This window comes from Spodoptera frugiperda, chromosome 2, assembly GCF_023101765.2.
Source record: "Spodoptera frugiperda isolate SF20-4 chromosome 2, AGI-APGP_CSIRO_Sfru_2.0, whole genome shotgun sequence".
Lineage (NCBI taxonomy): Eukaryota > Metazoa > Arthropoda > Insecta > Lepidoptera > Noctuidae > Spodoptera > Spodoptera frugiperda.
Window position 1 is genome coordinate 6,793,463 of NC_064213.1, and position 27,990 is coordinate 6,821,452.

Sequence of the window (27,990 nt, forward strand, 5' to 3'; positions counted from 1 at the left end):
TAGTTACTTTACTCGATATGGGTATCAAAGAGAACTCTACCAAACACTTAAATCAACGACTCAACCTTATTTAGTACTAACAAATATTTTTATTGAACGGGATTGAAGTTAATAGCCAGCCCCGTCTAAACATTGTTAATCCTACTTTATTATGCAAAGGACAGCTAATTTGTTGATGGCAATATTCTAAACAGTTTTCTTCTACGATGTAGACTTACAAAACTATTAGACAGAGATAATCCAATGGAATTCCGAAGTAATGACAGAAAGGAATGTGAATTAGAATGAGCTATTTGACTGCAATATTTATTAGCTGTAGCTAACGTTACTTTCAAATAGACAGATAAGGATAGAATACCTATTTTTAATTATTTTTATTAACACGTAAATATGTGATAGGTAAATGTGGCTTTTGTATTCTTAATAGTGTCATTGACCGTTTTCAGTGAATTTATAATTTATTCAAACTTTCTTCACATCGCTACAACGTGAGCGGTAACTACCGGAATCCGCGTATCAGCACGACCTTCGCAAGAGCAGATTGATAAGAGATAACAGGTTTCGTTACTGTTCATACCAACTACCTGCACGTATTGTTCATTTATTAAATAATTCTTTAATACTTTTCATTGTTAAGTTCATTATACAATCGATTATATTCTCATTGTTATATTGAATTTTATGAGACTTCGATAACTCTATTTTTTCTGAGTACGTAATGATCACACGTGCGAAGGCATGCAACAAATCTAATTAGTTAGTCAAGTCTCGACATGATACGTAGTTAAGTCTGCGATCAATAAATATTTCCATTAGCAAAATATTGGTATTCCGAGACATGGTGCGGCTAGCAGCAGTAGTGGGGCTCCGGCCAGACAGACGGCGGGCGTGGGGCGGCCGCCGCCGCTAGACGTGCGGTTTGCGCAAGAGTGCAACGCGACGGCACTCAGCTGGCCTGCACTACTACGCACAAACTGCGTCTAACTCACACACACTACGCCCGTACACAAATGCACCACATTACGTTGCACTCCTCGAATCCTTGTTACTCTATGTTTCCATTCCGAAAGCGATTTCACCTCATTACTAACGACAAACGAGTCAACTTGTAACATAAAACGCATTTCCACGGACGGCTGAAGCACCTCGATTCGTTACCCATTTTCGCAGTAAACCGACACTGTTTATCAACACGGCCGCTGCACCAGCGCGACGACACTTGACATAAGTCATTATTCCTTAGCGAAATCATCGAAGTTTGGCAGCTGTCGGCGGTGATGTCCGAGATGCGTACATGCGATCTATCGGGAGCTGATTCGCGAGCGACTCGAAATAGACACAAAGTGAAGTCGAGCGCGTGCATGCAGTGATCGATCGCACTCACCGTGCGTTCGTAGGCAGACGTGCCGATCAGCTGAGCGGCGGCTGGCGCGTGCTGCTGTCCACTGGCACCGGCTGCTCGTTGCACTCGGACCCTGAATAGGATCCGAAGAAGCGCACTTGCTGCAGCTACACTGCACGCGGTTCAAACGAGCTTCGATCTCGGATCACGGAGAGGGCACAGTGGCACACACACGCGGATCGCGACTGAATGCGTCAAGCGAAGGCAACGTGCATCGCGGCTCTCGCGTGCTGGCGGCGAGAGTGTCGGCGAGCGACTGAGAGTCGAGCGGGGGCCACCGCCGGCACCCGCGCCGCCCCTCGCCGCCCACTTCCTCCGATGAATGACAATAATGGAAGACGTTCAACTCGCCCGCAAACCGAATAATATGAATCATTGCATTAGGGTGCAGCCCCGCCCGAGTCCAGCCCGCGAAACTCCGGTCTATGCCTCGACCATCAATATTCAGCGAGAGCACCAATAATAACATCCGAATTGCGTGAGCGGTCAGCTGATCGGCTGTCACTTACCTTTGACTCTGAATATTTTAGATCTTTCTAAGAACCTTCAAAAGAGATCTTATCTAAATGGTCTGAAGACAATTGTGCAGTAATTATGGCAGTGCGTTGGGCACGGTGGGAGGAGTTTGTAATTAGCAGGTTCACATGGCAGCCGGTGCGGTGGTGCATCGCTCGCTTGCGACGCCACTAATCTTATCAGCGCTAATCTAATCCGGCGCGACGCCCTCTCTTGTGTTTTCTTCCAATTGTGTCCACTCGAGGTAAATTAGAGGTTTTCTCCTGGGAGTCCACAATAAACTCCGACAAAGAGTTCATTGTGCTTTAGAAAAATCTCATTAAATTGAATTGCATTTGTGCTAGCGATTAACGATTATATTCAGTTGCATAAAACAATCGTAGTCTCCGATACCAGGCAATAAACGAGAACTTTCGACAATAACCTTGATGTAAAGCTGCAATGGATAGACATTATAAACAATGAATTATACTTACTTTGAGTCCATAAACCAAATAATTTTTAATTTCGTACGTAGTTTATATTGAACGATCGTCGAGGAAAACGAAATACTTACAATATGGGGATAATGGTAGTACGAGTAAGTAAATAAGATTATTTCCATCAAATCTCATCCTTGTTTAGTTATGTGGTTATTACTTTTTGTGATAAGCCGAGGCTGAACCGATACTTACACATGGAGCATGTTGGAATCATGTCTAGCAATAATGTTGGTTTAATGATAGCACAATTGGATATGTAGTAAGTTAAGCCTTTGAGTGTAACAATAACCAGTTCTCTTGGGTCACTATAGGTTGAGTATAGTTAGTAAAGGGCGACACATACAATAAAAATTGAGTTTCGTTTTCAATTTCATTTGTGTTTGCAGTTTTCGCTTTCTGCCTCAGCTGGGACTGGACTTGTTTTGCTGAGCGCTCGATGAATTTCTTAACGTTTCGTAAATCCTACTAAATCAAGCCTCGACTAAAATCAGACATTAAGGCCAGCGTCCCCGCTCGGTGTCGCGATATAGCAAACTTTTATTTTTGTTTTGTCGGATCCTTAAAGTTCATCTCGTCTAGACCGGTTCACCCACGCCCACACCGCACAGATTTCTGCATCTTGCAACCGACCCGCCATACAAGTTACTTTATTTCCCTTTTTATTCTTTTGCAATACACCGAGATATTGCCTCTCCATCGCGTTAATAGTGAAGCGATTCATCGTATAAAAAAATTTAAACCAACCTTTATGCTGCGTGCGCGTGATCTCAGCTAGACCAGGATAATATATGGAAAATAACACATAAAAACAAAATCCTGAGCTGCAATCAGCTAAAGTCTTCATGCACCCATTGACCTTTAAACTTGACGAAGTAATGTAAACTATTATTACAAACAAAACGTTATCGCATATACCCCTAATGTGTTTGTAAATAATTTCCTAAAAACGATATTTATCACGAGGATAGAGCGGTGTAGTTATTTACTGTCTAGTTACAACATTATCGGTAACAAAATGACATCATTACGGAGTGGCGTCGTTTCCTCTGTGCCGATGTTATCATAATAAAGGCATGATTTCCAAAAGTTTGTCTGTACGAAGTGTACGAGCCTCGAATGGCCGTCCACAGTATGCAAATGTATAAGTACAGCTAGTCAGGCCTGAAAGGTTGCCGTGTGTCGTGTGTCATGTGTCGTGTCGACTGACGGTGTGTAACGTAACAATGTTGATGCTTATGATTTTATTACGGCTGTAACATCGTCACCACTCGCGAGATTGCCTTACATAAAATTCGTAATTAATTGAACGAGATTTTCAAATACTTTGTTGGGAATGGTTTCAATTAGAACTTTGTTGTGATTGCCATTGTTCTACACACAGATGTAACAAAAAACGGAACGCTATTAAAGTTGTGGTCTGTTCTCGAAACGAAATAAAAACCGAATGAAAATTCCATCCGCGCGACGTTAAATGATAAACTGTATAAAGAATTGATTTCTTTAATGCAATTGTCATTCTAGGCTTCATAAAACCACATGACCGTATTTACAATTCTAGTATTCTAGACTCATATGAATTGAGTCTGTACTAAGCATTAACTGCGGGGAGGGACGACACTTGAGGCTCCCAAGCCATATAGCAGATAGACTAGGGATGTCCCAAACTGATCCTTCAGAATAAATTTTGTTAGAGATACATGCGCCAACAAATTCTTGCTATTCTTGTAAATTTGAATTTACGAGGCCGCGGAGGGGATAGAATTCGTTCGGCATAATTTGTGTCTGCATTTCGTTACAGCAAATCACATTTTCTTGTCTTTTATGTATTCAAAGTCTTTAAAGGATTCATAATAAAAACCGACGAGAAACATACCAGAGATATACAATGCATTATATTTAGCATAGTAACCTGTAGAGTTACGAAAATGCAAAGAACATATCGTACCAATTACGTATAGTTGAACCAACAAGAGATACCCGCGTAGGCTCAGCCGTGACCGGGAAATTTATGCTTCATTAAGATGATTGTTAATTAAATTAAGTTGTTAAGCCACGTTGTATTGGGGCAATTTATTTTTTGCAGCCACAAAGCCGTGGACAATTCCCAATGGCCGAAGCTACAGGAGGTTCGTTGTAAAGCGACTGTGACAATGCAGGTAAGGCAACAAAGTAATTTATTTTGATCCGTGGAAGAATGACGCTTGCTTTGTAACCCTAGAACGAATGCAGGGTTAAATAATGCGATCATATACAAGTTTAATGTTCAATATGAGATTTTATTCACGGTCTGTGTTGGGTTTATAGATATTGATGTGTTTAGTTATAGTGTTGTTCGTTATAAGAGGTGTCTGCTTTATTATTTAGTTCATTATTTAAAAATCTGAAATAGGGATGATGACGGGGTATAAAAATTAAAAAAATATTTAGTCCGTCAGCTATGTAATGAAAAAATATTAGACGGGTATTTTTTATTTAGTCATATAAGATAACAATACTTACATAAAACGACAGAAGTGACGTCGCGTGATATTTTAAATTGATATATCTGCGAAAGTATTTGCTTCCGTAAGTAAATAAAAAATATGTCTATAAGGGGGACCTAAAATAGTCATCTATTATGTAGGTTAGGAACATACGATTCCCGAATTCAATTGAGAATGAAACATATAACTCTTGACATTAAGTACACTTTTGAAATCCATTTCTATCTGAGCGTGTGAGTTAATCCCCAAAATCCTGTAAACTAAATTTCACTGGTTTCATCATAGGTTTCTTACATAGGCTTATTCTTTGAGGAAGGTTTAGTCTTTGAACTGAAATATCTAGAAACGTACGTACCCTACAAACTTGTTCGTAGACGGGCCAATTTTATTTTAATTTACTTTTTTCATATTGTTTGTGATTTCTATTAAAAGTTTATGGTAGGTTGCATTGTATGTGCACATTTATCTTGCCAAAGCCGGGTCGCATGCCGCCGCTGACATTACGTTCATTTCTCAAATATTATTACTTACTCGTACAACTTTATCCAATAATAAATCTACTTAGCGAAACCTGAACGTCTTGAACGTTCTATTTTTATTTCAAGCCAAGGTAAGCTTGCATGACTAATTTGTTAGCTAGTATAAAGTCACCCTGAGAAGAATTTGTTGTTAGTTTACTGAATAAAACTCGGCTTTCACCCCAAAACACAATTAAACAACCTAAACCTATTAACTTCCAAAAGTAAATAATGCAACGTCATATCGGACGTCAAACTTAAGTTTCAACACATTAAAAGAAAACTTAAATTTCATTAGAAGAAAATAATCTAGTGAATTTCCTGTGAGAGCGATAACAAAACCACGAAATTGGATTTCGCGATATAATCTAGAGCTGGTAGTGACAGGGCGAGCCGACGCCGCACGACGGCCGAGACCCGGGACCCCGGTTTTTTGTCGTGCTACTAAGTACATCTATTCCACTCTTACATATTTACCCACATTTCACACAATTCTTTTCCTGGTACCGAATTGCAGAAGAATCCGACAAAAAGCGGGACTATATTTCGTTTTTGGACGCAAATTTCATTAGTCTCGTGGCCTCGCTTTTCGTTCGTATGATTATAATGATATGTCTAATCTACAGTCAGATTTGGAAGCCTAGATTCAGCACTAAGAGATTAATGTAGTGGAAAGGAAAAATTACATAATTACCTCCCGGCATAGTGCAGGTCGTCTAACTGTGTGTGGGTTGGAAGTAATTTTATGTGACGTAGAACATAACCGCGCCATTTAGGAAACACATGTGGAGGCACATCTTGTCCTTATGACGGAATATGGCAGTAACTAATCTTTTGGCACCCGTGTTTGTGTTTTTGACAATATTTTCCTCAAGACCCCGACGTACGTACTTACTTAGATTTAAAAGAAGCCCCATCTGTTCAAGGGTTGAAAGAAAAGTATTTGTAAGATTCAGTTCTACAAAAACCTTGTAATTTGTTCACGTCTATCCAAGCGAAAACGTAACGATTAGTTGTAAAAATATCTGTCCGCCGGGTGAAACGCGAATCGGGTACAATTTTTCCCGTTTTTATTTAAGTGGTATTGAATAGACTTTTTATTGCGGAAAATTTCATGCCGTATTGAATGTTTTTTTATTGAGTAGTGTCGGGTAAACGTTACAGGCGACTTTAAAATCGCCATCAAAAATGCACGGGCCTATGTTTCATTACATTTTACATCGTGTATTCGGCTGTATTGGTGACCACGTCTGAATCACGGTGATTGCATTGTTTCCTTTACTGAATTCGGTTTTGGTGGACAGTTTTTATTCAATTCCGCATCGTATTGTCCAGTTAAACAATCTAAATTATTAGCACGACATTGCTATTTTAGGAACAGTGAACCGGGGTTGTTCTTCCTGTCACGTAACTCAATAAAATGGCTGACAGCGAGATTTTCTTTTACTTGAGTTAAACTTTAATCACTTCTATTTATGTTACCTTAACGCTCAATACCCTGATGTCATTGTAGGTATTACTAAAGTGTAGAAGCCACAGGCATGAGTGATGTGTATTAATGTCTTATCGGAAACTAAATCCGTAATGAAATCGATACATGTGAGTAAGTAGGTATCGTAGTTATAATAAGGACTTTCTTTAATAATTGGTAGTATGACTAAATACGTGTAAGTATTTTCTTATACAATATTTTTGTCATGCTAGTCTTAAAAACACTAGGTGTGGGAGAGTCATGCTACGGCACAAACGGGCCAACTCAACAGGAGTGATACCACGACCTTACAGAAAACCGAAGTAAAACAACGCTTGCGTTGTGTTTTGTTGTTGTAAGTGAGTGTGGCGGCGATTGCTTTCCATCAGGTGATCCGTCTGCTCGTTTACCGAATTAAACCATAAAAAATAAACACAACACAAACTCTTTTTGAGGAAAACATAATTATTATGACAGACATTGCTATATTTAATAGCACCACGATGGCAGTTACACTGGCACAATGACATTTTGACGTAAAGATGTAATCAAATGATGATCATCTTAATACCATGTCATCAAGTACCGAATGAGGAGAGGTTTCACACACATTTCTTTGTTCTTAGTTAAAAAGGTCAGAAAATATAGAGGAATGACCCGACATGTGAGAGGTATTCATTTTATAGAGTTGTAAAAGAGATATTTATATAACTTTATTAATACCTCTGTTGTGCTTCAGATAACGCTTTATTGCAACGGCAACGTTGTAAATCAATTATTATTTATTTACTCGTACATGTTTCTGCATCGTGTCTGTAAAAATGTGATCTTATTTTGTTTTGTTGTTCGAAAATCTTTAATGTCCATCGGGTGTTTTTGAGTTCTTGACGTGTTGCGTTCATGTGCCAAAATTCCGATGCTCTTATGGCGAAGAAAGCAATTGATGTTACCTTTCCAAAATTACTTTGCTCAAATTCAATTAGACTGCATGAAATCCTTTGAAGTTGCAATAACAATAAAAATGTTTTCTCTATCTCCTATTGCTATCTTCAAATACCAGACATAAGTCCTTTTGTAAGTGCAATAGACATGGCCATGTGATGTGGTCCAGACTTCGAAATATATTTTCTTGAATGTCGGAGAGACGCCTAGATCATATCACGAACTCACGTCGAGTGCCAAAACGGAACGATAAGGTATGGCAAGCCTCTAACATTGAACATTTTCAGGTTCACTACGGAAACCTTGTTCAGTGGCTAGCTTTACGAAATTGACTGTACGAATCTAGCTCTTTTCACATACATAATAAAGTCTATGTCAATAATTATTGATAGGATCCGAACATATCTATTACTTGCGAATATTTCTTAGTAAAAAAAATATGTTGAGGCTTAATAAAATTGCGCGGAATATCCTTTTCCAGGAAAAGGAGATCCGATTTGACGGTAGGCAGCTGCCATTGCCAAGCTGAAATGACAAGGAAAACGTTACCTATCGACTTTTGTGTTTATTGAGACGAATATCTGATCATGACGTGGAGGACTAATATGATTAGACTATCTCAATTGTTATGGACCATTCTGTTGTAGAAGTCTCATTTATATGATCTCTTCTAATAGCCCAATAACTGTCCATGTTAACGACGCTTTATATCTTGTGTATTAATGAGACAGTCCTGTTGCTATGATAAAAAATATAAAGGATAATAAACTGTATTATAAATTATATAAAGTTCAAATTAAATTATGCAAGGCTTTGTGATTTGTTTGTGGTTTAAGCGACGCATGCGAAGGCACAAGTAGAAGTAATACATAGGAAATAATTTTGCCCTCTAAATAGAAACAATATAGACGGAAAAAATAACATTTACCCTACAATGGGAATTCCTTTGTCCTTATTTTTAGATACAGATATTATTATAACAGAGAATTGTTTTAATACACGTGTTTGTTCTAGAATAATTTAGTTTATTTATAAATACCTAGATATTAGGACATAAAGAATTTTAAATATATTAGATAATAGAAACTCAATTTTGACGACTGATATTTAACAATTACTTTTTAATTGTGTAATTGAATTCATTTCTATAACACATAAATATGTAAGTATTTTTACCAGAATAAAATATATAGCTATTGCTAATATATGTGTCGATAATCACAGTTCTCCTAGAACAAGCTGATGATGACGATGATTGGAGATAGGAGAGAGAATAGCACGCCACTGAGCTCGATCTTCAGCTCTTCCCATCCAACCTCGCGGATATCGTCACTTCATCTAGCTGGAGGGTTATCGGTTATATATCGATAAAGAGTACTTAAATTTAGGTAGTTAAGTCTACATATTAAATAAATTAACCTACGAATCTAATAAAGAGCTAGAGCATTTCTTCAAATATTTTTTTAACTGACTTTGTCCTATCTACGCAATCGGCATAGGCAGTCGGCGTCTACGAGTAAGTATGTGCGTCACTTACTAAATGTCATCGGGCAATATTTTTTAAGTAGGTAGTGAAAATTCTCGGAAGGCTTTAGTGTGAAAACAAGCACCTAATTTAGAATCACACTTTTATCTTTAAACATAAAGTTATTCCAAAAATTTGCATGTAGGCGGTTGATAACTCCGTATCACCCTATCAACATTATTAAATTATCAAAATAACAATGGTACCTCCTACGTCACTAGCTTTCTCAGAAAGTGTGGCTTTCGTCATTGTGTTGATAATCGTTGATAATTTATAATGACTTTATTTTATCAGAATCGTCAAGTTTCGATAAGTCTGCTAGCAATTACTGTACCTATAAATATTTGCAGTCATATACAATACTGACTGATGATTATCAGTCATTTGTAATCTGTTACGGACGTGCTGCACTAATGGATGACAACTTTAAAAAGATAACAGTATAAAAATATGTTTTGGTTAGGCTAAGAGATTCACTAAAAGGAAGTAAAACGGGTTCACTTAGTAAAAAAAATTAAAGTAATATGAAAACAAAAATCTACTAACATTTAGTTGAACTTACCACGGAACATAATCGCTTCTAGCTAACTATTATAACCCACATTCCAATCTTAACATTAAACAATCTCTATCATTCGTTTCTATGAATCCAAAGAGCACTGAGGCAGTTAATATTTGCAAAACGAGTAACTTCTAATGAACTTTTCACCCGTAACTCTTAAACTATCCAAAATTACCCAACTTAAGTCACTGATAAGCCTATGTCAGACGATGAACTTTATACCAATGACAAACAACTCAAAGTTGAGAACTTTATAAGAGGTTTACTACTCTTTATGTTGTTCTAATAGATTGCCAATATTTGTACAAGATTTTAAGAAAAGCCTCTTTCCCTATCCTTTGCATATTTGAGCACGGTTACGCTCGTATCCGGGAAAACATTCTGAGAAATACCGATTATATATCGGAGCTAATATCGAGAGACGAGGGACAGTGCGGGAAAAGCAAATACACCGTTATTGTATCTATGTTATCAGTACATCAGCTGATAAAACAATCACCTTGTTGTTTTTGTTTGAAATTAATTTTTAAATGGAATGTATTGTATCTACGAAGCGATTGGATAGATACGAAATACAAAACGGGGAAGTCTTCACGATTAAATTTTATACCCAACTTTGTAAGTATTCTCTTAGTCATAAATGTTCGCATGTGTTTACTTAAGCTACCACAGTCTCTATGACAACATTCCATCCTGGGGAAATAGTTTGCAGACTTCAAAGTTGGCAACTTGTAGATTAAATGAGATAAGAGATTAAATTCACCTCTCGTGTGTCTTGCTTGAGATTATGTACTTTGAAGGTAAATATTTAGATAAAGGCATGTGACTACAAGGAGTTAGATCAGTGGTTGCTAGCGTAACTGGCGAATGTAAAGGTAAATGTGTATCGAAAGGTAAGTAAAGTTATTTTTAGTGTTCGTTTTAATTTTGCGAATAGGACGCAACGTGGGTGGTTTACACACCTCTAGCAATAATTTCGCGGAAAAACAGGCGTGTTGTTAAACCAAAAGGTCAAACTAACGAACTTTGTACAAACAGTAGTAGCTACTATTAATTTCGCAAGCGGTCGAAACGTAATATTGTTAGCAAAAACAAGACCGACGCTAGTAAAGACAAGCTCAGTGGATCAGGATGCAGTAAAAACATGGTAACAACAGTAATTTCGCTTCGCATTCCTTAGTTCATCTAAGAAGGTGGAACGGAAGGCAGCGTAAACGAGTTGGTGTTTTTCTCAGAACCCTCGGCAGTGGTAGCGGTACCCAGCTAAAATGGAACGTGCGGCCACTTGCATCTTATGTATCTTATTATCGTGTACACACTTGAATTTCCGCACTTAACTTGTGGCTAGACCAGGCTACTGCCTTACTGGATACGTTTATGGCCAAAGAAGAATGTTTAACCGCTTCTAAATACGTCTATACAGTTTCAATTCCATGCGTTTGTCATTAACATCAAAAAAGTACAGACATACGCGTTTGTTTTGCAGGATTTTTTTATGTCCCCGTCACTAGCTTTCATAAAGTTTTTGCTTTGATACGCCCGTCACATTTTATAACCAAACGCGTCACGTTTTACACTCTAACTGTTTTTGTTTAAATTACTGCCGCACCGACATTTCTGGTAAAACTAGAATATTTTATAGAGCTACGTTTACTGGAGCAAAGTGCAATAATATCAAAGGTCCGTATCAGCTCAGTGCACTTACAACTTCTAACTCAGTTAAGATTAACCCCGGGTCGCTTCAGCTTCAACGATAAGGACGCAAACCAAATTATATTACGACTCGCAAAGCTAAAAACTGTAGAGCACGAATTGCTTGCAATTATTACGAACTCAACAAGATTTTCTATAAACCTGCGGAGGTAAACAATTTACAGACGATTAATCATAATGAGTTATCGCTATTAATTTACTAACAAGGACTGAAACAAACATTCTGCTCTCTTTACTTCTAGATATCATAATTATGTAGTTAAAAAATGATCATTAATAAAGTAATTTTCTCTAGCTCCATATTGGCTGCTTAATGTATTTTCAAAGCAAAAGCACGCAACATTAACATTGTAAATGATGTACAGATGCACTCACGATTCCACGAAGCTGCGGCGAGCCTCGATCTTGAACGCATTACTCGTACCCACAACTACGGATAAAAATCATCTCCATACAATGTTACTAGAACCACCAAAATCCTGTAAATCTTGACCAAACTAACTGCGAATTGTGAAGACGAAAGTCAGAAAATAAGGGACGCCGAAGGTGTTGATCCGACTAAATCCGCACCCACACCGACGCCGCGCCACAGTTCGTTTACCCGCCGACCGAATGGAGGAAGATGGTTAATGAGAAAATGATACCACGAGGAGGAAACGACCCTTAGCCCTGACGACTCCCAGTCTATAATAAATCTTATCGAAACATTTTATTCGGAATTGAAAAGATGATTGAAAATCAGAAGTAATAAAAAAGATACCGCAAACTATAAAAAGTTATCATGGCTTTTTGATACAGGTTTGGGTCACAAACAAACAGTGTTATGTGTAGCTAGCACACGTAGACTGAACAACTGCCCAAAAAATGGCAGACAGGTACGTCAAGGTCGCTTTATATCTTTGAATATCGCCAGTTAACCGCATCTCGTAATTCTATTTCTATGCGTGTGCAGTGGTCAAGCCATCCCGTGTTATGTTGCAAAATTAAGAGGATTGCCTTGACGGGCTGCGGCTAGTAATAAATGGAGACGATTTAGTTCGTTCGGGATGCCGTTTGGTAGCATGCGATGCGGTCACTCAACCGGCTCTAAAGCCCGTTACGTCAGCGGCCGCATGCCACAATTAGATCACATACGAGACTTGCAATGGCTAGACCAGACACCAATCGTCGATAGATATGTTTTAGTACCGTTAAAACTGGCTTTTTGCATCAACTGTTACGGCATTCCTATGATTTTCTTAGGCGTTACTTGTCGTAAACATTACTACTTGCGTAATGTCTGTTTAGTGGGCTTACTTCTTGATGGCTATCATCAGACACGAACGTGTTCTGAATTATGTTGATGAATGTTTTTGTATTTAAATACTAGTGGCACTGCTAACTTTAAACTTGTGCCTTCATTATTCCTTTGATTTAGAAAACTCGGCGCATAATTGAAATGCTTCTTTGAATTAGTAAGTGTAATGTAACGAACAAAATTTAAAATGCAATTTAAAGTTTAAGTGCAAACAAGTTGCTTTACATTCCCTTTGGTAAGTCTGAATCTCGCAGTGTAGTTTGTGGTCGGTCCATTCTTAGTTTCTCCTTCTTTGTTAAGTATTCGTAAAACCCGACGGAATAATTGCTACTATTTTCGGAACAAACAGAAGTTAGAAAAACATCAGTATTTTATTAGGATTTTGTTCTCAGTACTTAAAAGAACAAGTGGAACAAAATAAATGACATAGCGACGATCAATTTCTCAAGTTCGCAACATGACATACAATTCAATATACGTTTCAATTATTTGCTCTCGCTACGTTGGTCCAATAAAGTGGCAGGAAGCCTAATCAAAGACAATGGAGTCTCGCCGACGACCCGCTACGACCCTCCACGCATAGTCTAGGTATTGCAATAAATGGTAATTGATTGCATCAAGATACTGAGACGTCTGTGCACGTTGTGTGATGTCATGTCCTGTGCGATGGTATGCAGCGCCTGCACCGGTCAGCCATGCACCGCTCATTCTGTTCTAAGTTCACACGCGAACATTAGCGCTAGACGAGTAACTCCCTCGGTGAACAGACTTTTCGTCAATGAAGCTATTTTCGGAACTTGACCTACTTTCCCTAAGTTTATTTTTAAACCATGAATGAAATAAATCGCTTATTCAAAGCATAAATGATTAAAATCTTCAAATAAGTTGTTATTCATTTATTCAAGCCTGTGAATCAATGTATTCATGTTTCGGTAATCGCCAATCGAAATAGCGTAATATCTTGAAACGTGCGATAATTTGAATATCCAGGTAGATGTGATATTACAATATCAAAGTATTTTTTTATAATGTAGATGAGATAAATGTTAACAATAGGCGTGATTCAAAGGCGGTGGGTAGAGAACGGTGATTACAAAGCGTCGGTAGGTAGGAGCATGGAGAGTCTCCGGTGCAGGGCGCTCGTCTCAAGGACCAATACTCGATGGGCCCTCAATACGGACTTACCTACTTCGAGCGGAACCGCGCGCTACATCAGCTAATACCTAACGTTATGTCAACGTTATATGAATATTGCGACGCCTTCGTGATAATATCAATTAAGAAACGGTAAAACCAATTGTAGCGCTGTGCTCAGTCGGCCATGACGCTATTCAGAACAGAACGATAAAAGAAAATGGATAAGTCGAGTAACAATGTAGGTTTAACTCGTTATCCCGTTTACTTGAAGTCAACAGGTGCGAGTGTGCGACCCTTGCGGGATCCGCTCACCTCGTAAACGAACAGTCCGAACAATCTTATTAAAAAGAAATGCCTTTGGAAAGTTGCCATAAAGCTATCTCGCTAACTACGAACACGGTTTGTTAAACTGGACGATAATTTAGTGGATACACGAGTCCTTTGTATTCTATTCACTGATTTATCGCTCACATATTTAGCAGGTTGCATGCCTGTACTGCTTATCTGAAACAGCCGAGTCGGCTCTGCAACAAACATTTATCTGGAAAATTTATCTAGACATACCCTTACCGAGCGAAAACATAGTTAGGACGCCGCTCTAAATACTCATCCTAAGAATTTCCAATAATATTGTAAAGCATCTATAATATAAACTGCTACTTGTTACCGTGATTCAGTTATTAATATAGGTAACTATATCTAAAATACTATAAATAAAATAGGTACCTAATATAAAGGAACTAAGGAAAAAGTATGAGGAATAAATTAGTTCTACGTCATAATTTTTAATTAACGTTTCACAAAACGAACTCACAATGTTCAAGAGTATATTTTTCCGTTGTAGTTTTACTTCGTTTAGAATATAATTTTATAATAGTTTGTACTCCATTAAACACCTAACTAGGAAAAATATGTCGGTTTATTGAAATGAGAATTACTAGCAATCAATTATAAGAACTCATTTTGTTGTTCTATTTTTGGATACAGACATGTTTGAGTATCTCTACATATTATAAAACAAAGTCGCTTTCTTTGTCCCTACGCCCTTTTAAGGCATCTTTAAAACTAAGTAACGGATTTTGATGCGGTTTTTTTAAATAGAGGAAGGTTTATATCACATACAAACCTTCCTCTTAAATCACTCTCAACCCCATGCGAAGCTGGGGCGGATCGCTAGTAATTTATAAGAAAAGAAATTGACTATTGTTTCTTTTATTGATGAGCATTGTACATGGAAAGGCTCGAAACCCTTGAGAATTTCGGGAACATCCTTCCATAATGCGCACCGACATTGTCAACAGATATGAAACTTTATGACCCAAAATGGTTTATACCGCCTGCTCCTGCTTAGAAGCGTAATATTTACATAGGACAACTAAATCATTTAATAGTTAAGATGTTTAATTCGTACCGTACCCTCTTTGAACGATAAACAAAAGCCGCTCTATTCTCCCAAGCATTCGATCTTGAACTAATATCCGCCAATCCTGTGTATTGACGTCAAGCTCGTTAATAATGGCTTTGTTAAATGAAAATAACTAATAACTGGCATTTCTAGTAGCGGGTTATAATAAGAAGGCTAAGTACAAAAGTATAAAATGAGTTTCAAGATGAATAGGTAAGAAAATGAATAGCGGTCCCGCGTATGACGCAGCAGGCCGCGCGGGTAGCAACTAGGCGTTCTCATGGCAAATATCCTCGATGCAATGAGTTGGCCGGTCTGCGCAATTCTACACATGCAGCCACGGAGCCATTGTGTGCGAACAAAGAGCCGCATGACACTATGAGGAGGATTCAAGAGAAGCGAGAACTTCGAGGAGGAACTTAAAAAACTTGAATGGAAATATTTCGTCCGCATTTTCTTCGTAAATAAAAGACTAAGTACAGGTTGCAGGGTTCATATGCACTCCGTATTTTCATTATCTACTCGTCAATTGGATGCTCACTTCGATACCTATTCGCCGACTGGTTTTGCGGTTCCACAAAACATGGGAAAACCCCGGATTGTGTTTATTAAGATATGACTAATCGGTTAGTCTGCGCTTCAATTTGTATTTCATGACGTAGCATTATACTTTACGTGGTTAGGAAATACTTAATAGCATCATTGAATGTATCATTACGGGTATACTGCATCAGACTTACTAGGAAAATCAGTTACTAAGGAAATAAGTGGACATTTTCCGCCATAAAACACACATATATGTCTCCCCCCGCCATCTTCAACTGAGGGATTACTTGGAATGAATGTGCAGTACCCACTATCCTCTCTCCATCATACTGCGACCAGCAATCTGCCTGCCAAGCTAGGATTATGACTATTATCCCTCAAGATCGGTTGTCGAGGCCATGGGGGAGGCAACACATGTATACCTAGTACTATGTATGCGTAAGTTCAGTAAGTGGCTCCTTAAAGGGCGGCATTCACGCCCATGTTCACTTGCTCAGTTGAAGTGGTATCTCTCTTATCAGGTTCCACACTTAGCTTAACAAGTGTTTGTCTTAGTAATAGAAGTGGAATAGTGCGAACAACAATACAAACTTCTGTATTGTGTAAATATGTTCAATCGTTTGTAAACGCCATCTAATTTTGGTACTTAATTTCCGTGTTGTACTTCAAATGTCACTTGTAGCAACCAGTACTCAAACAACTCTCACTTAGGTTTGCAAGCAATTTAATATAGTAAATTGTAGCGATTATGCAACTGAACTAATTCAGCAGCTATAAATTTTCTCGATAGTTAAGGTCCATAGTGAAGTATTGTAAAGTTTTGATATAAAAACAAAATACTATCACAAAAATGACACCTTAGCCACAATGTCGTTGACCCTACGAGTATCGCTACCTAGTACGTATGGTAGATCATTTTACATGTGGGAATAAGACGCGGGGGCCTGATCTCAAGACGCCACTTAAACCCAAGCCATTGATAACTGAAGCTCTGACCCCCGTTCTCTTATCATACGAGTACCTATACACACAAGGTCAGTCAACCTGACGGTCAATTCCATCCAATTGTGCTAAAAATTATTTCGCTCACATGACTCAACATTAACACGAGAATGCCCCAATTTGGCAATAAACATCACAATTAAGATATTTGGAACGTTTTGTTCAAGTATGAATCGACATTTCTGTATTTTCTGGATTCACATAATAACTTCATTAAACTTTTAGAAATAATGGGTAAAAGAAACATTACTAAATAGAAAATGTGTTAGAAATTTTCGTCTCTGTATGCGAGTGTTCCAAATCCGAGTATTAAAAGTATCTGAAGCACTTCACCTTTGAATGTCATGACATAACAGCGGGCATCTAGTTCTGGCTTGGTCTCAATTCTAGCAACACGGATCGCGCCTAAAGTGTTGCTATTTTAGGCACATTAACCGCGGAGTTCGTCGTTAGAAATAGAAACATTGCCGGTTTTTGCTGAGGATCGATTGTCTAATGAGTCACAGTCGACATGGGACTGCACTTGGCGTCCCCGCTTCACCCGTGATGGATGACAAATCGCTTTTAGATCCCACGCCACGATGTTTACGGTAGCCCTGCTGAATGACTTACGATTTAAATGCTCTTTCCACCCGATCTCCGCGAAATGGAATCCATTTTCTTTTTTTATTAATGCCAGTCCTAGAAGACATTAAAGAAGGTTTTATCTTTTACCGTTTTCTTCAAGTTTGTTTATCAAGAAAGGAAAAATTTACAGGCCCCAGATCGAATTTATCAAGATTAAAATCTGCATTTCATTGTTAGATAAGATCTAAGCACTTACTTACGAGTAGATTTTGTATTAGCCATGGTCAGCTAGAAGCTAGCCGTTGAGCAGTCGCTAGTCGTTACGTTACCAAGTATAATATTATCTTCAATTTAAATCGAATCAGGTGGGCTCAACTTTTTATTTCTTAGAAGAACAATCAGTACCTCACCGTCATTAAAATTGTTGTGATCAGGTAGTAAGACCACTAAATTATAAAAGCAATTTAATATTTCAAAATGATGTCATGGCATTGCAATTCATTTAAAATTGTTAAGGCTCTTTGTAAAGCTAGCTTCCTAAGAATTTATTGCGTATTTGTTGGTTCTCCGAACGAAGCGCTTAAAGATGAACATGTTATGTATTGTACGTCATAATCAGAAACCTAACAAATGTAAGAGGTGAGCGGAAGCGTACCTTCAACAACTTATTTATATAATAATATCTTACTCATACACGTTTTAGTGGAAATGTGGAAAATACGCCTGTATTAACATATAACAGATTACGGATTAGTCATGTTTAGATCGAAAGATGAATCCTAACTTAAGATAGTTTAAGTTATAAAGGAAAATAGAGTACTTAGGTATTAGCGACGTTTTTACTACCTACCTTTTTTAGTTTATTTACCTAAGAATACTTGATTGAGATCAATTTAGTATAAGTGACGCTCATAAATTCTAAAGGATGTAGGTAAATATCATGCCTTTGATAATATCCAAATACATAAAAGTATTATAAATATGATTTAGCTATATTCGTCACAGACAGGTATCATAAAATTTAATTACGACTTGTTAATATGGTGTTTACGATAAACACTCACACGTGAGTGAGTGTACCTACTAACTAAGTCATAGAGGGCATTGCCTCTCAAGGACTCGAATATTTTTTGCTTGTACCGGGCTTGCTTTTAGCACGCTACGTCATCGTCATCGTGGGCGGACTCCCGTCTACAGTGACGGATGTAATGCCAATAACCTTGCATTGTACTTCTGTCTTTAGCAAACTGCAAATAATTAAAGTCGGCACCTAATTAACCCGCTGTGTTCTCGCTACTTGCACCCGAGTACGTGCAGTCGGTAAGTCAGTCGTGTAGGGAGAACAATGCACCCACGTTGCAATGCCACCCGCAAGGACTTTCTTTCCAACGTTTGACACAGATACAACACAAAGAAAACGTCATTTGCAACCGGCTAAAGGATCCTATTCTACTCTATTTTTCTTGAAATATCTTTTCCGAGAATTGCGAGAGTCATTTAACAAAACAAGCCTTCATAGTTACGATCATTATAACTTGAACGGATACCATATTTTTTGCGTGTTTTCGATCCGAAACTAGTAAGTTGTAGACATAAATAAAGGTCTAGCGTTCTTTAGTTGTTCGAGTAAATGTATTAAAGCAATGGGACTTACGAAACCCAAAAATGAACGTGACAGTCGTATTTCTGTAATCACATTAGGTAACGTGGAATTTGTAGAATGCTGTTAGGGTAGGCACTACAAACTTCCTTCAGTTACCAAGTGTGGAATTCAATAAAAAGGCCGGGAACAAAAAAGCGGCTCTCTGTTTGGTAAAGTGAGAATTATACGTTCCCAAAAATAAAGAAAAAAACTACAGGCCTGTGTAAAGTAGGGATCCCTCTACTGTAACTTTTCTTCGAGGATAAGGGAATTACTTACGACCAACAAGGGGAAAACAAACTACAAAAACGACATAACATCTTGTGTTGGATACCACCCTTTTCTGATGTACCGGTACACTTGAATATCGTCATCACTTGCAAAATATCGCTAAACTTTGTTGTATGAACTTATAAAATGTCAAAAGCCTGTAATGCAGTAATCGTGAGCCCGTTAGTTCATTATAGTAATTGAATGGCCACTTAAATAAACCGTATAATGCATACAAGTCATACATCAACAGGGTTCCAGTACCCTTTAGCCGCGCTGCACTCCCAGTCCGCATATTTGTTTTATAGGAAAAGTTTCACAAATTGTCAGACCAATATTTCAAAATCCCTGGCATCGGACCCACAAACTGTAAAGTAGGGAGGGAAAATCTCACAAAAACTGTGTGCAAACTCGAATTAAATAGTCGTATCTCTCTTGTGACAGTGGGAATCCATCAGCGGTCTCGATTGGAACGATAACCGCCGCCCGCGCCCCGCGCACCTCGCACGCCACTACCAACAATAAATCGTAATTTGATAGCGCCATCTAGTTTGCAAGCGTGGAAAGATAACTATAAACAACATGTCTACCCATGTCCACAATGTACTTCAATTAAAATTAAATAGGGTCAAGTACCGATCTCATGCTAAAAATAAAAGACTTAAAATACAACAGCAATTAGGTCTAAAATTAAATTATAGGCCAAGTTTAACTCGCACATTAAGTGAGCATTATCCGAATTGATTGTAGAGACTAGAGACTAATCAGGATATTGCCCATACAGGTGGGTTTAAAGTTATGCAGATTGTTTTTTGTTATGTTTGAAATTAATACCAAGAAGTCATTTAAGTGTTGAGGTTTATGTTCTCAAAATGCTAAGAAAAACCACAACACAATACCTAATACCTGCATTAGACTTGATTGGACAATTTATATTCTTCTAGACAAAGATTTTTTTCTAGTTCACCCCCATTCCAAATGATGTACTTGTACAACTCTAGTACTGATGACGTACCAAGTTATATCACAAAAATATATTATGTAAGCACATTATTATTTATTGTGTCGCAAAACAAAAAGCTTGGATTCCTTTCAGATATTGAAGCTGTTCACAATGGGTCCCTAGGGGAATTGCCATGAGGAACATTGTGGATGTTCTCAAAGGGAGACTTTGCTTAATTTGTAAGTAATTCGTCAGTTATCGTACCTGCCGCTGAGTCAGTCGCCGTTCATTATTCACGCATTGTAGAACATTTGTTTCCAGCTAGGAATTCTAGATTACACGTTCAACTAGTGCCTATAGTTATACCTATAAATAAATTGCAGAAAGCGTAGGCGGCTTGAGGATTCCGTGGGAGTAATGGGCGGGGAGACGACGTACCCTACACCGCTGGAGCCTGTATTTAAAGAAATTTAATACCGACAATATTTCAATATTCTGTTGGCTTGTATAAATAAAACATGAAAGGTCAAATTATGCTCAACATAAATCGAGAAGTGTAACGATTGAAGATGTAAAGCTATGAAAATTTGATGGGATAGAATATTTTCGCTTTTTTTCCTTGAATTTATTTATGGCGTTAGTTAATAAATAATTTACAGGAAAATGGCTGAAATGTAACGTAATGTGATTAAACGGTTGCGATATGCTTACATCAATCGGAACGTGTGGGTCTTTTTAACAAAACTCCAAGGCACTTGATATTTTGTTAAAGATACTTGCGTGTGTGTACTTAAGTATGTAGTACAAGACAAGTATTGGTTTATTCAAAAAAATCCGTCTCTTTTTCACCATGTTCCAATAGCCGAATAAGGAAATTGTGTAGTTTCATAATACGATCAAAACTTCTGTTCAAACATGACTTTCCAATATAAAAATAGACTATTTCCTAACGGGTCTCTAAAAACTAATGAATACACAGGGAATTTAATGAAATTAAAGTTTACACAGGATACCTACCTTAGATATAAGACCTACCACACTGCCTATTACAAATTAGCACCTTATGTCGTAGTCTGAAGGTCGTTTTTCCTCCCTCAAAGCCTAGACATGTGCACATGTATTGCAAAACGTGTCTTCTCGAAGTTCTAAGTTCTAGTTACAGCTCAACTCCTGTAATTAAAGTTTCTTTGGTGCGTCTTATGTACGCTTTGGAGTGTTCCAGACCAATATGTTTTTTATTAAGTCTGCTGTAGGGTGCAGTTTAGATTAACGGCAGAATTATTCTTGTTGTTAAGGAAACTAAATTAATAACGTATTGAGGTGGCTTTATGGAGTTAAGTTTTAAATAAGAGGTAAAATGTGAGTGTATTATGTTTCGGTGGTGTTAGTTAGTGGTAGACTAAGCAATCTTGCTTTAAATAATGAATTACTACAAGTGAAACTGTAAAAAGCCTTCAGACTCGATTGACCAATCTGGTTCAGTATCAGTTTTTTGTTTAATCGTCTACCTATAATTTTGGTTTAATTTATCTACGTTTCTACGTTATATTAAAACTAATATAGACGTAGGACTAACCGCGTATAACACATATACGATTAAACACATAAGAAAAAGAAACCTCACACAATCACAGATTTTTTTACTCGGATTCGCAAAAACTAATGACTTAGTTTCCCGACGACGTCTACATAAAATAACGATTTGACTTTTTATTGCCAACCAGACAGGCAACGTGGCACTTCGCAAATGATCCAGAATCCAGAATCCAGACAAATCTAACTAAACGGTTGAAAGTCGGAACGTTCATCAAAATACCCCGAATTTTTCCATTCGATTCTTCTGGCTCATTAACTAAATCCGTTATCGACTTTACTAAGACTTATTACTGGAGTAAACCTAAGATATATAACTCATTATGGAGATTGGTATCTAAAAATTTACGCGTTTTTTCTTTTCTACTGTTTGTGAACATTTGTCTTTTAACGAAATGGGTTACCCATTTTCACCTCTATGTTTTGAAAGAGAAGCATCAAAATGGCGAATTTAATACAATGCTTGTTCGAAACAGGTACAAATACATACAAAATACGCAAGTTAGTTAGATATTGGAGGAAATGAGTTTTGGGTGCATTGTTTATTTTTTAAAAAAAGCCACCCCTATAGAGTGCATCTACAGTAGAGACCAAATAATATTTGTCTACGCCTCTGATTAATATCTGTCCGTAGCTGATAAATAATTTAATAATCGGAAAACCAAATGGCACTTTTCCAAACAGAAATCACATAAGTAGATGTCAACAAATAAATTACAATTACTCAAATACTATTTTCACCAAAACATTTCTACGGGAATTTTCCATTTTCCGTTTACAAACGTATCCCTACATTTGTAATCCAGGTTTTGGTTTATCTAAGGGCCAAATCTCACGCAAATCCGTTCAGCCGTCAAGCCGTGATTGATTAACGAATACCCGACCTCATGCTCCCCATCTCTAGGAAGACAGAAATGTAATTTCAGAAAATTAGAACAACACACTTACGTAAGAGGAAAATATTGAATTTTTAGACTCTTCTATGTATTAGCCACTATCTAGTGTTAACAGCAATGTCCATTAAGATATAATAATGACACCAGTGGTTTCTGTTATGAACATTTGTGATACGAATATCATTAAAACGATGATACACAGGGAAATTTCATAAATTACATAACATTATCTAATTCATGATAGGAGAACAATTTTATCAGCTTCAGTTTTCAAGTGTGTCACGAAGCGATAATCGAGATACCATAGACCGCGTAGCATTACGTTATTCAATACACGGACGTAACGTGGGCGTCAGTATCAAGTTATCAAGCGCGCAACATCCCCGTTTTGTGACAACCCTAAACGAGCTGACGCACAACCATCACATTCCACAATAACCTTTTTTAATATACAGTAAATTATTTATTATCTATGTATCTAGGTTGGCCCGTAAAACTGATCGACTATCCTGCGAGACCGCAATAATTAATGACGTCAGATACCATCTCATATCAAAAGAGGAAGGATATTGCAGCGCAGTAAATTCACGTCTCTTGATATAATCGTCAATAAATAATTATAAATACATTCGTATTACCAAGGCTTAACAAAATCGACCAAGCTCCATAAAGTGTAATAAATATTAGCAACACGAGACATATATTCCCGTTTACACAAAAATAACCTTTAAATAATTGAATATGGTACGTAAATGTTGATTACAATGTTCGACACATGAAAACCGCTGCAACAGGATGATTATAATGAGTAAGTGGCGTTTACACGAGCCGACGGGCGTCGGGCGCGGATCCTTGACCCCCGTAGTGGGTCGAAGTCGCCCGACCAGACACTCGCTGTCGGTCGTCGGCGCCCTTCCACGACAAATAAATATCAGTGCACGCACACTGGCTCCGAGCCTACACATAAACATACCAATACGAATTCCGGTGATACATGTGCGTAATATCGTCATGAATCATCGTTCGACCAACCTTTTGTCCTACCAATTTGTAGTTGCTACTACGCGGCTACGCAGAGAACATAAACCGCTCCAATCATTTCTACAAGCCGCATTAGAAAAATTACGTTCTGTCGGAAGCCATAGAATTTATTTACGCAGAAAGCGGTGTACACAAACCTTAGAGCTCCCATAATATTTCAGTATAGCGAAGCTATTCTTTTCATCGCGCTGGCATTTTACCAAGCGACTTTTTATTCAACTACAAAGCTGTGGTAGGGGGTGCAATCAATGCTCCACAGAAAGAAGATTGGAGCCTAAGCGCTTTTTTATTTTTGCTTCACTATTAAAACGAAGATTTCAATTGCGTAGATATTAAAAATTCTATTGAAAAATGTAACTAAAAGCCATGATCTGAAGGAGAAGGAAGCAATGTTGCATTTCTTTGAAAACTTATTTTTTAATTTAGCTTCACAGTTGCGGTTCAATTTTGATGAATGAGTTTCTTTACAGCATTAACGTTTTGTACTTCATATTTTCTGCAATTTCCTCCCAGTACTGGCTTATTTAAAAACCATACAACAAACATAAATCTCTTCAGCTTATTTTATTATTCCTTCTCAAAGCTAACCCACAGTTTTTATCAAGTTTGTTCAACAAAATGCTTTGCGAATATCGCTAGTATTTTATGGCTAGTCCGCAAAGTGGCACGGTTCGGTAAACACATTTATCAAAATATAAACCTTGTCAAATCTCTGTGTCAAACAAAAGCAGATATGTCGTAATACAGCGGGGATGTGATACATTACGAGCAAATAAAAGTATACTGCACGAGTTTCACTAATTTCGAATACGATCATATAAAATAATACGGATACGATTATATCGTAAACTTATTTATTTGTTCGAGTTAGTATTTTCATTTTATGACCGAAGTCAGCGTTTATCTATGTCTTACTTGTACTATGTTGGTTCCGGGACGTCACATACAGTCGCGGCTGTCACCGCTACACTAGCGGAAAATGTGTAACAAAATACGAAAGAGTAAAAATCACGTAATTCTGTAGCATATTTCAAAGAATAAATAAAGGTAACATGCTGATTCCAGGAATGGCACGTACCTGCGATTATAAAAAAAGTATTTCATGCGTTAGGGAGCGACGATACAGGCAGGGTGCCGGCAGCGAGCACAATTCAGTTTCAGTTGCGTCGGGGTTAAAAATTCTCATAAAATAAAATAAATACGAGATACTGACATTCGCACCTAATCTCATAACAGGATTTGACATTATTTGCATTAAACACCAGCTATAATCATGTAAACTAAACGTGTATACAACATTTCAGCCCAATCGGTTGAAGATATCTGCTTTAAAATTCAGTTCCAAGATGTCACATCACACAATACACGTGCAAGTTTTAAATCTTAACCACATTAAATAATGAACAAGAGTGTATTAAAGTCTAGGTAAGAGCAAACCAACCTAGCGCTTAACCTTTTTGAACCCTAACGCGACACAAACGCCCCCGTAGTGTGAAGCAAGTCTAAAAAGTTTTCTGTCAAAACACCGCCTTCCCAGACACGGGGACAAATTCAAACTTTTGTAATTAATGTTTTTCCCGTACCTAAGAAAATTACTGAAACCTTTTGCGGGCCTCGTAAGTTTGTTGACATGGGTTCTGACCAGCACCGGGGCTATCCCAAAAAAGTTCAAGTCCCATCCAACTTTGTTAAGAAGTGATGGAAAATGGCACCCGACAAATTGTTAAAATTTCCACTGAAGCGTTGTTTTTAAACCCTAATTATGAATCTTTTTAAGATTTTCCATTTTCCCACCCTGTTCCGTCGTTGTTTTGATGGAGTTTTACCGTTTTGGGGCAGCGGCTGTCTTTTTTTAAGGAAAAACAAGAAGGTATGACGCAAGTTCGTATTATTATACGATATTAAATACTTGTTTGCCGACATTCTACGTACAATTAGGGTTCAACCACAACTATTTATAAGTAATAACAAATACAAATAAATAGCTTTTAGCATACTATTGAAAACATTTAAGAATGTTAAATGTTTTTGCGAACGTAGAAAATAATTTATTCCTTTAAAATAAGCTTAGTATACCTGACAATTCTCTACCAATCGACTGTATAAACCAAGTCCGTTTACGATACCTATAAACGACTAGTTTTTGATTGTCTGTAAACGCATTTAAGGTAAAGACTCATACTTATGTGGCCGTAACAATAAAAACAAAAGTTCTCATAAAATGAATTCATAAATGGAGCTACCTTTACGCAGGCGTAAAATCAGTTAAGCCTTCACATTGTAATGATTAAACGTGCGAATTATATCGCGTGTTTACCGAAATAATAATTGCGGTTACCATGGTTACGGAATGTCCGCGAATACGGATCTGTTCATGCCATTTCTGTCCAACGTATTATTAATGGAATAATCTGAAGCTTATTAAACAACGGTTTGTTAATATTTACTCATTTATTTTACTGTTAATGTAACAAAACTAATTTATTGCTGTACGTTATTAAAATGTTAAATGGAAAAGCTGCTCTATTTTAAAAGTTAATATTTTCGTTCATAAATAATATCCAGATAACTTTCCAGTCTAGCGATCTTAATTAAGACCAATATTGGGAAGAGTTTATTGAAAAACGTAAAAAAAGTTGTCATCGAAATTTTCTGAACGTCTCTACTTACCTCTAAAAAGAAGGTGGTCTTAAAGAAAATCACTAGCTAATCTAAAAAGGCGGCAAAGGCTCCCAACTACTACTCGATTACTTTGCTACGGCACAACTTTGAAAATTAGCCAGACTTTGGAATATTCAGGTAGAATTTATTTTTCATCAAGGTATCGTGATGTTTTCTTAGAGTGCTTTTCCACTAGATATGTGCTATGCTACGTTGCTGTGAATGCGTTTGGCTTCCACCAATCATAGGTATTCATTGGTACACATAGCTAGTATCAGTGGAAACGGTTACAAAGTTTCACAGCTTAGCTATTACATCTTCGTAACATAGCTACATAGTATATTTAACGGTACCTCTTTCAAACATATACTTCCTTAGCCAGTGTATCATATGACATCCTTGGCAAGAGTAATGTAACGCTAAAAGAGGTATTCAACTCTACTTTTGATAAATAAACTCTTAACAAAACATGTTAAAATTCTGTCTGTACTATATACCAACGGATAAGTTAGAGCAACAGGCTACATAACAGTAAAATCAATTTGATGATTATCATCACAATTCCCTCGAATACAAGCCTTGAATATGAAATGAAGTGAAACCTATTGTTCGATAACGTTCACACAAGATGTTACACGTCATTTACTACCTATCTAACTTAATGTGATAATAATTTCCTACTAATTGGTGACGCTAATTAGATCTTAATCTTCTATTAATGTAACATTAATATTGACATTCTTTGTGCTAAGAGTATACAGAATAATAGGGTAGATAACTAATTTTTATTTTAATGTCCGTATTATAGATTATTTTAAAACATTTATTTTCTTATGGAAACAAATACTTTCGAAGATATATTGATTTGAAATATCGCGTGAGGTACATTTTATACATAGACATAACGTATTTACTCCCAGTCCTAAACTTTATTTCTATCTATATGTTTTATCTAAGTATTGTTTTCCTATATGACAAAATAAAAAAATACGTGTCTGATATTTTTATTACATAACTAAATAGACATTACGGACTAAATAGAGTTTTAATATTCATACTTGTAACAAGCAAAACTAACATTTCATTGTTGAAATGTAAGCGAAATATATTAAAGAACTATATGTTTGGTATGACGGAAGAGCTAAACTGCGCTGTGCACTCAACAATGGCTGGAGTATTAAAAGAGATCTCGTTAGTTTAAACAGCGCCGTGGGCTCGGCCCAACCCCTTCCTACTGCCTTCCTCAGCCTCCCACGCAATGGAAAGGTTAAGGGCAAACCATTGTGGATGCGGACGTATTCTCCTCGCTCCACAGTGAAACTCAGCTCTTGATATATGTTTTCAATGAAACCTATGACGTAAGAAATAATACCCTC

General features: G+C 37.3%; 1 protein-coding gene across 14 annotated transcripts in view; it reads right to left on the reverse strand.

The window, feature by feature from the left end:
- LOC118269164 (protein alan shepard) overlaps nucleotides 1–27,990 on the reverse strand; it is a 116,925-nt gene that overhangs the window by 76,240 nt on the left and 12,695 nt on the right. For 3 of the 14 annotated variants that reach the window (XM_035584127.2, XM_035584128.2, XM_050703038.1), the window contains exon 1: nucleotides 1,385–1,701. The exons of the other annotated variants lie outside the window; for them this stretch is intronic. The gene's annotated coding sequence lies outside the window, so the exon portion shown is untranslated. Of the gene's footprint in view, nucleotides 1–1,384; nucleotides 1,702–27,990 lie in introns of those variants that run through there. 14 annotated transcript variants of the gene reach the window in all.